Source organism: Aulonocara stuartgranti (genome assembly GCF_965226115.1).
Source record: "Aulonocara stuartgranti genome assembly, chromosome: 6".
Taxonomy (NCBI): Eukaryota; Metazoa; Chordata; class Actinopteri; order Cichliformes; family Cichlidae; genus Aulonocara; species Aulonocara stuartgranti.
Window position 1 is genome coordinate 37,361,659 of NC_138944.1, and position 8,957 is coordinate 37,370,615.

General features: G+C 43.8%; 1 long non-coding RNA gene across 1 annotated transcript; it reads left to right on the forward strand.

The window, feature by feature from the left end:
- Positions 1–541: 541 nt before the first annotated feature.
- Positions 542–5,917, forward strand: LOC309708338. The gene is made up of 5 exons (XR_014277234.1): positions 542–609; positions 801–937; positions 1,043–1,121; positions 1,388–1,468; positions 5,603–5,917. It is a non-coding gene; the product is annotated as an uncharacterized lncRNA (long non-coding RNA).
- The last annotated feature ends 3,040 nt before the right edge of the window (positions 5,918–8,957 follow it).

Below are 8,957 nucleotides of genomic sequence, written 5' to 3' on the forward strand. Positions count from 1 at the left end.
CTGTAACATCACATCGTTAGTATTGTTATTGCTGTGTAGGTGAATAAACGTACTCTCGTCCTGAATGGCTGCCTATGTGGTCCTCGTCACAATGTACTACACAAAGGAAGACAATAGAGTTAAGTTTAGTATTGTACGATGCAAGTAAATACCAAGATCATGGCTCACTCACTCTCATTCTCACCTCCATAGTCTCCACGAGTTCACATAGATCATTAATCTAGATTTAATACAAAAATAATAAATAAGTAAATTTTACATTTAAAACCTTTAAATCAGTTAGTAAAAGACTGTCTCGGAAGATGCTAGGATTTGTCATTCTGCTGAAAGATAGAAGTCAATCAGTCATCGTCAAATGAGGGAAGGTCATTGTTACAGAGTATACCTGCATAACTTGTCTTTGGAAAACCTGACAGGGAAAGACACAGTGCTAGTTTGTTCTTGGCATATCAGTGAAATATGACATGCATAGCTTTGTTCCCTTCAGCACCCTCTGCTGGTTATAGTGGGACTACTCACAAGCTAATATTTTGGTGGAGATTTTTTATGTTCCTGTTGGTGGAGGAAACAGGAAGCTGGCTGCGTTGCTGCTTTGCAGACTTGTTGCTTGTGAGTAGTAATGGTACAACATGTTTACAAGTTTAGTTAACTTCTAAACAAATCTGTGTGATAGAAATGCACTATTTATTCTATCTGCAGTCTTATTCTATACAGAAAGTTAAGCTAAGTATTTGATCATAGTCTTGGGCCCCTTCCTAATGCTTAATTGGCTTTTTTTCATTTTCACTCTTCATTCAAAGGCCCCATATCTACTCATAATGCAATATTATAGGTTTGTGAGATTTTGATCAATTTGAGGTGTTAAGTGTGAGCTGTGAACATCTGGAGTTGCTTGCTGCTGGCATTTTACCATTGTGCAAACAGCGGGGATTCTTTTGTAAGTTCAGTAACCACTACTGTTACTTGTTTTCTTTAAACATGTTTCACTGTTTCAAATGTGTTACTAGATTTTATCATTTTAATGAAGATCACATGTTATCAGATTTCAGACACCTCCACCAGCAAAACCGTTCTGGGTAACTGATGCTTTCCACTCGCCTTCAAATTCTCCAGCTAAAAAGGTATTCCCCCTCATTTTCTGTTTTATAACCGTAGTTTAATTTCACTTTTCAAACTTCTTTTCTTTCCAATAATAGCCCCACTTTGCACAAGTATCATCACTTTGTAAATTGTGTCTTTAGCTGATCTCGTTAAAAAAAGAAAAAAAATTATAGCTTTGAGCTAACAGGAGCTATAATGGTTTCACACATCTATCTGATGACAATTCCATTTAACTCCTGATTTGAAATGTTGAAACCCAGTATAAGAAATTCCCACGTGTTAACAGATGGCCAGGACACCTCTACTATTGTAACACATCTGGAAAGTGGATGAAGCACCATCCTGCACCCATTTTCTTTCTGGAAAGGTATTTCTGAATATCTGACTGTCTCCATCTGCTTCTCTCTGTGTCGCTCTCAGAGGTGGCAAAGGTCAGAGGTCGCTCTCAGAGGTGGCAAATTACAGACACTCTGTACTTTAGTGCAAGTACAGATACTCGTGTTAAAAATACTCCTGAAATATACTTAAAGAAAAGTAGTTCCTTGAATTTCTAACATTTCTACAAACCATTTTATGCAAAGCTAACTGAACCTCAGGCTATATTCATGTAATGATAAAATATATTAGTAGATAGAATACACACTTTATTTCAGTCTAAATTTTAATTCTAATAAAGGCTCCCAGCTTGAATCAGTAAAGTAGAACATGAACAGAAAAAAGGGGAAAATACATCTATTTTCTTTTGCCTCCATTGTAGAGGGTGACTTTGCCCCTAAACAGGAAAATGAGAAGGATGGGAAGGGTTGCCGCTAAAAATGATGGTCTTACCAAAAATAAATTATTTATTCTCAATGATCCCAACTAAACCGCCACAAGATTGGTTCAGATCTCTAGATTCATGTATGTCCAAATTCCTTTGGAAAAATAAACACCCACGTATAAGCTTAAAAACACTACAAAAGACCAAGGATAAAGGAGGACTAGAACTGCCTAACTTTCAGCACTACTTCTTAGCCAACAGGCTTCAGTTTATCTCAGGATGGCTAAAACAACCCTCTTAGATGAACCTTGGCTAGATGTAGAACAAGCACTCTGCAATAATCTAGAGATCTCAGACCTACCATTTATCAGCTCAAACATCCAACGACACGAATGCTTTAAAAGCATCAACATCAGCTCTTCTCTGACAGCATGGTGGGAGTTTCTAAAATTGACGGCGTCTTCATTAATCCCATGCAAACGTACACCTATCTGGAACAACCCTGACATATTACAAAACAATAATATGATAAACTTTTCAGATTGGAGTGATAAAGGAATCAAATATTTAGAACATATACTAGAAGGAACAGAATTTATTTCATTTGACGGACTAGTTACACAATATGGGATCAACAAGAAAAGATTTTTAGAATATCAACAAATTAAATCCATAGTAAAAAAGAAATTTAAACCGGGTCAAGTTGAACTACAAACACCACCAAGTGTGGTTCAATTTCTTACTCTTAAACCCCCCAAATTACTATCCAAAATATACAGAATGCTTTCTAAAACAGATGAATCAATATCACTTCCTATTGCAAAATGGGAAGCGGATTTATCAGTTAACTTAGACCTAAACTTCTGGTCTCAGATTTGCTTAAAAACCTTTCATCTAATTAGAAATCCCAGTCTTCAATTAATTCAATACAAAATATTACATAGAGTGCACTATACAGGTCATCGGATGTTCAAGATGGGCTTTTCGTCTACCAACAACTGCTCACACTGCCAAACCAATTCACCGGACAATTATATCCACGCTCTTTGGTTCTGTCCACCAGTTCAGAAGTTTTGGCGCGAGATATGTGAAGACTTATCGAAGTGTCTGAAATGTAACATTCCAACTTCCCCCTTAGTGTGTTTGTTGGGCAGCTTAGATAATGTCACTTCAGAAAAGAATATCGCCCATATGGTTTTCACTGCCCTATGCATAGCCAAGAAAACAGTCCTCATGAACTGGAAAAATAAAAATAATCTTAATTCTAACCAATATAGAAATTATCTATTAGATTACATTAGTCTTGATACAGCCTCTGCCACCACATCAGATCAATTGCTCTGGGCTCCTTTGATCAGCTCCATCACCTAGTGGGGGTGGGGGGTCATAGTTTGGTCCCGCCTTCACTGTTGTGATTGGTGTGGGGGTAGGGACAGGCTTAGGGCGTCGGGGGGTTCCCCGGAGGCATCTTCCTTGGGGGGCTCAACCCGGGGTAGCGGTCATGTCCGGTTAGGGGCTCTGTTGGCTCTCAGGTGACTGTTTCCTCGCGGCTGCGTGCAGCGGGGCTAGGGGAGGGTCTGTGCTGACGGACGTGGGTTACTGACCTGGTAGCCTGGCTGCCCCTGGGTGGGTCCGGGATGGGCGTGAGGTTCTGGGGGCGCTCCGTCTCTGGGCTGGGACCCGGACCGGGCCTCGGGGCTTGGGTCCTGGTTGGTGTGTTGCCGGGGTTGTGGGCGGGTGGGTGCATGGGGGCCCAGCCCTGGAGCAGGGTGCCGCCGGTGCGTCGAGCCACCTGGGGGGCTCTTCAACTGGTGGGGGAGATTGTCACATCTTGCAGGAGCTTTCCTCTCCTCAGGAGCTCCCTCTGCAGGAGGGGGAGATACAGGAGAGGTGGAGGAAGATCTCAGCCTGGGTGTTTATTGTCTTATGTAGTCTGGAAGATGAGTGGATGGTGGGGTGGGTGCAGTTTTCTCTGTGGTGGGGTTGGGTGGACTGTCCCGGGCTCTGTGGGGCCGGGCGGCGCTGCTGCACTGGGCCCGGTCTGGATGGGCCTGGGCCCCCTTTCCCTGGCGGGTCGCGGAGTATGGGGGTGCCTACTGGGGTCAGCGGGGGAGCTGGCCCCAGGGAGGGGTCACTTGCCCCTCCCTTCCTTCCCTCCCCATCTCCAGCTGCCTCCCTCTTCCCGCTCCACCACAACCACCCACACATGCAGGGCCTTGGAGTAGGGGTATGTCACCAGGGTGCAGAGGAGGCTACCCCCCCCTCTGTCCCCTTCTGGCTGCCTCTGCCTCAATTTTATCCCACAACTTAGACATTCACATTACTCACACTCTCATTACACATACATATAGGATCTTGGGGGTGGGCACGATGCACGGAGTCCAAAGTACCATCAGGGTGTACACCCCACCCCTGGCATCGTTGCCCACCTCTCAATTTTAAATACACGTAGACATTGAGGGCTAGCAGGAGGGACCATGCGCTTACCTGCTGCTCTCTGGCAGGTAGCTCCAAGCCCTCCTGGGTTTTAAATGCACCTTAGAACACACATGCATCAACATTACAATGAGCGGGTGGAGGGAGGTTTGGAGTCTTCTCTCACCCCCATTCTCTGCGACCTGCTGGAGCAGGGGGGCTAGGACTAGGAGGAGGAGTTGGCCGTCCGACTGCGGTCTGGAGTGTGGAGCCTTCCTGCTGCTGCGGAGTCGGGGCGGTCTGCCTCCCCCCACCGCAGGGAAAAGGGAAACACCACCTGGGTCTGGGTGCAGTTCCCCCCTCCAGGGGCGGGGGCACCTAGACCCGGTTTGTAGAGTATGCTTGGGGAGTGTGATCGTGTGTACAACGTCTCTTTATGTCTGTCTCCACGTTGGTTGAGTGTGGAGTAAGTGCATATGAGAGCATGAGGGTGGGAATGGATGTTTGTATCTGTGTGTGCCTGTATGTCTGTGTCTATATGTCAGGTTGGGTGTCAGGCGCCACCTCTCTGGGGACATCTCAGGCCCTCCAAGGTTTGGAGGCCTATCTCCCCCTACCACCACTTCCCCTGCCAGTGGCGGACCCCCTCAGAAATCGGTGCGTTGGTGGTTCTTTGTGTCCGGGGATGGGCGTCCAGGTACACACCGGCTCACTCCTTGGCGGCCGCTTATCGGGGCCTGGAGCCTGGGGCTCGCTCGGGCCACTTCGGAGGTGGGGTGCCCCCGGCCTCTCGGCCTGGGGCTCGGTCACTCAGGCGCAGCTGGCTGCCGGCGGAGCTCACGGGCGCGTCACTGCAACTCCCCCTGGCTTCTGCTCCGCGGCTGCTGAGTGAGCCCTCATCTGGGACTCTCCTCAGCTCTTTCCGGGACAGTGGCGCAGCTGCCCCTCTGTTGGTCTTCCTTGGTCTCTTGTGTTCTGGGGGCCTCTGGATGTCTGGAGTTTTGATCTCCTCCACACCTGCTTCACGCCCTGGAGGACGGGGCTGTGGCCCCCCCACACCCTCTAGCAGATTATTACATGAAGGAACCTTTTAAAAAACAAAAAACAAGCGCGTCCATGCTCACAGGTGTACACACGGGTGATCACACCCACAAACTACACCCTTTTTGGCTCCTACCTCAAAGCACACTGTGTTCTGTTCATCTTATGTGCTGCACAATAATGTTTAACATTTAGTATTTACTGTCATATTCCCATATATCATTGTGATGTTGTTTATTCTATTACTCTTGTTCTCTTCTGCTTGCTTTCTTTTTTCTTTCTCAGCAGGTGATCCAGGTGATTGATATATGCATTTTTTTTTCTCTGCCCGTTCTGTTGGTTTTTGTCTTTTGCCCTTCTCCCCCGTCCCTCTTCTCAGCTGTTTCTCTTTCCCTCTTTCTTTCTCCCCTTCTTTCCCCCAGTCAAGTCTGTCCCGTATTCAGTAAGTGAAAATAAAATAAACAATAAAAGGTGAATCAAATGGACCATTACGGCAAGGCTGGGATGGTCAGTTTGGTAAAGTAAATCCGTTGGGCATCTTTCTTTGCCTTTAGACAACAATTCTGATGGCAAAAGAGCCAAACGGGACAGGCCAAAAAAAAAAAAAAAAAAGGAAAATGAGAAGGAAAGAGATGACTCACAATATATTGCGATATATTCTTTTCTGCTGTCAAAAATGACTGAACAGTACAGAATGCCATTTTAAGAACATTGTGCAAAACTTTTTTTTTCCCATTTAAATTACAAAATTATTCAAATAAATTTTAAGATGTAACAGATCTTTTTCCAAACAATGTAACACACACACAAAAACAACAACAACAACAACAAACAAACAAAAAAACCAACACACAAGTAAAATATCAGTAAAACAATTCTAAATAGTTTTTTGGTTTTTTTTGGTTTTTTTAAAAAGTGCAAAATGTGGCTTGGGAAATATCAGTTACTGGTGTGTAAGGCTAGGTAGGACTACCTTTTTTCTTTCCACTTGAGTGACTGGGCGTCTGTGGAGCGTGCAGTTTTTGACTTTAATCATATTCCAAAACAAGCTTTGTTATGAGGTGATAAAACAAATTACTTGTATTCCCTCTCTTCTCTATTACTGTCGCCCGGCATAATTTGCAGATGATATTTTTCTGCTCAACATCCGACTGCTTAAACCCAAACCAGGTCGATATGACAGACGTCGTACTGGTCTTTTTTATGAGCACCACCTCCTCCTCCCCACGTGCAATCTAACCCGTTTTTCCTGCACGAAACTACACAGTATTTTCATGCAACTTTTAAATATCACAGTGAGTGTGCCTCAGTTTGTTCACAATATGAAACATGTCATATGTCACACACACACAATAAATGAAATATACCAAAAGTAATGAGTCTGCTTTGAAAATGTAAGACATTTGAAACTTCGTTGTAACAAGAGAAAATACATTATATTGCTTAACCTTGAAACACATTTCATTAAATGCTTAAGAACAACATGTGCCCCCTCTATCATTCCTTGAACAGCCTCTCCACGACACAAATGAAGACCTACTGACAGAGGAGCTACAGAGCAACAAAGTTCAGCACTTTTGGTGTGTTAGTGCAACTCATTGTCAAAGTGATGAAAGGTTTAAATCGAGAATTCTCTAGAAATTATCAACGCACATGTAATTCCCTCAGATTCCTGGCCTACCACAATAAGGAATGACAATTCAACACAGCCCAACTTGATAAGGTGCTCAAACAGGGAGATGTACTCTATGGTTGGGTTAAAGCAAATCTTCTGCAGGAGGATCATTATATGCACAATCTGACAATAGAAGAACTACCCAATCAAGCTCCTACAGACACAAATGTCTACAGTGTGAACGTGGAAGATGTGCGGTATGGATACCTGAAAGCAGCAGAAAAAAAGTCCTCAAAAACAAAAGAGGTGGTTGCCTCAAGTGTCTGTCAACAGATGTGAACCATGCTTTGGTCTCACCTGAGTGCGTTGCAGTTTTCCATGACAGATCAAGGAGGTATGGATTCTTTGACTTACACTAAAGAAGTGAAGCAGGTTCACTTTCACTCATGAATGACCTGATCAACTCCCTGTGACCTTTAAATTTGTGGCAGTTATGAAAGATATGAGTTTGCACCAGTTCAAAAGTATCAGCACTCACAGTGAACATCCTGGACAGTCAACTCAGGTAACACAAAGAGCTACTGCTACAAGTGCCTCAACCAGAATCAGGCCAAACCTACATGACAATGTTACAAAGTACTTTAGACTCATCAGAAGACAAAAGGGCTACAAATCAAATCTGAAGACCAACTTGAAACATCTGTTGAACCAACAGGCAGCATCAGGAAAGAACAAGAACATCTTGAACTAAATGAAAGACAAAGTCACAGATAAAAACCCCAAAACAGCAGAAAATGTGTGCAAACTAAATAAACGACGTAAGTAAGCGATCTGCCAAGCCAAAACAAGTCAGAGGCAGCATGTACAACCTGAAGACAAATCTTCATCTGATGAAGAGGCAAAGACAAAAGAGAAAAAAATAAAAAGGACATGAGAACAACGATATGCCAGCTGTCCTGAATTTCAGATGAGATGGCTATGAAAACTCATTAGGCTGAAAACTGTCATTACCACAAACAAAAATTATTATTTTGCAAATCCTCATATTCAAGGAAAAATAAAAGCCCATAAGGTGAAGAGGTACCAAACCGATCCTCATTTTCAAAACAAAAAGAGACTATCATCAGAAGATCTACCACAGATCCTGATTTTCAAAGCAGACAGAAAAGAAAATACATGGACCAGAAATACAGAGAGGATGGTGTCAGAGAAAGGAAGAGAGCATAAAAAAGAAGGTACGCATCTGATCCAAACTACAGGCACAAACAAAAACAATTCATGTCAGGTATGGTAAATGGCCTGCATTTGTATAGCGCTTTTCTAGTCCCTAAGGACCCCAAAGCGCTTTACACAACCTGTCATCCACCCATTCACGCACACATTCACACACTGGTGATGGCAAGCTACATTGTAGCCACAGCCACCCTGGGGCGCACTGACAGAGGTATGTCAGGTATCACAATGACCCACAATTCTGACTGCACCATATACAGTGTCCTGTACCAGAGACACAAAATGACCACAACTGGATTTTTCTCCATACATAATAAGTTGCACTGCGCACTGAGAATGAAGATAAAATACAGCTGGCTCACAACAATGCCAGCAAACTCCAGTCTGAAGCACAGCCATAGGGTGTAGTGAACACTGATGCAAGCTGCCATATTAGCTTTCCGTGAAAGAATTCGATTAGGGCCCACCCATGTCTGTACAGTGTGGCACAGAACTGTTTCCTGATCAAATTAAACACTGCAACAAGTGTTAGAAATAGTCACGTTGTTGCTACTTGCTTGACAGGGAAATGTGTCCATGTTTGTGACAGGGAAAGCGCAACTCTTTGTAATTTCCAAAACAAAGAATGCAAGAGTGGATCTGCCACAGTTGTGACAGCCACCTAAAAAAAAAGCAGTGGCACACATTGTAGCACTAGTACCCATTCCAGCTGAACTGAGTGAATTAAATATACTTGAACAACAACTGATTGCTAAAATTCTTCCATTTGCCAAAATCATCGCATTGCCCAAA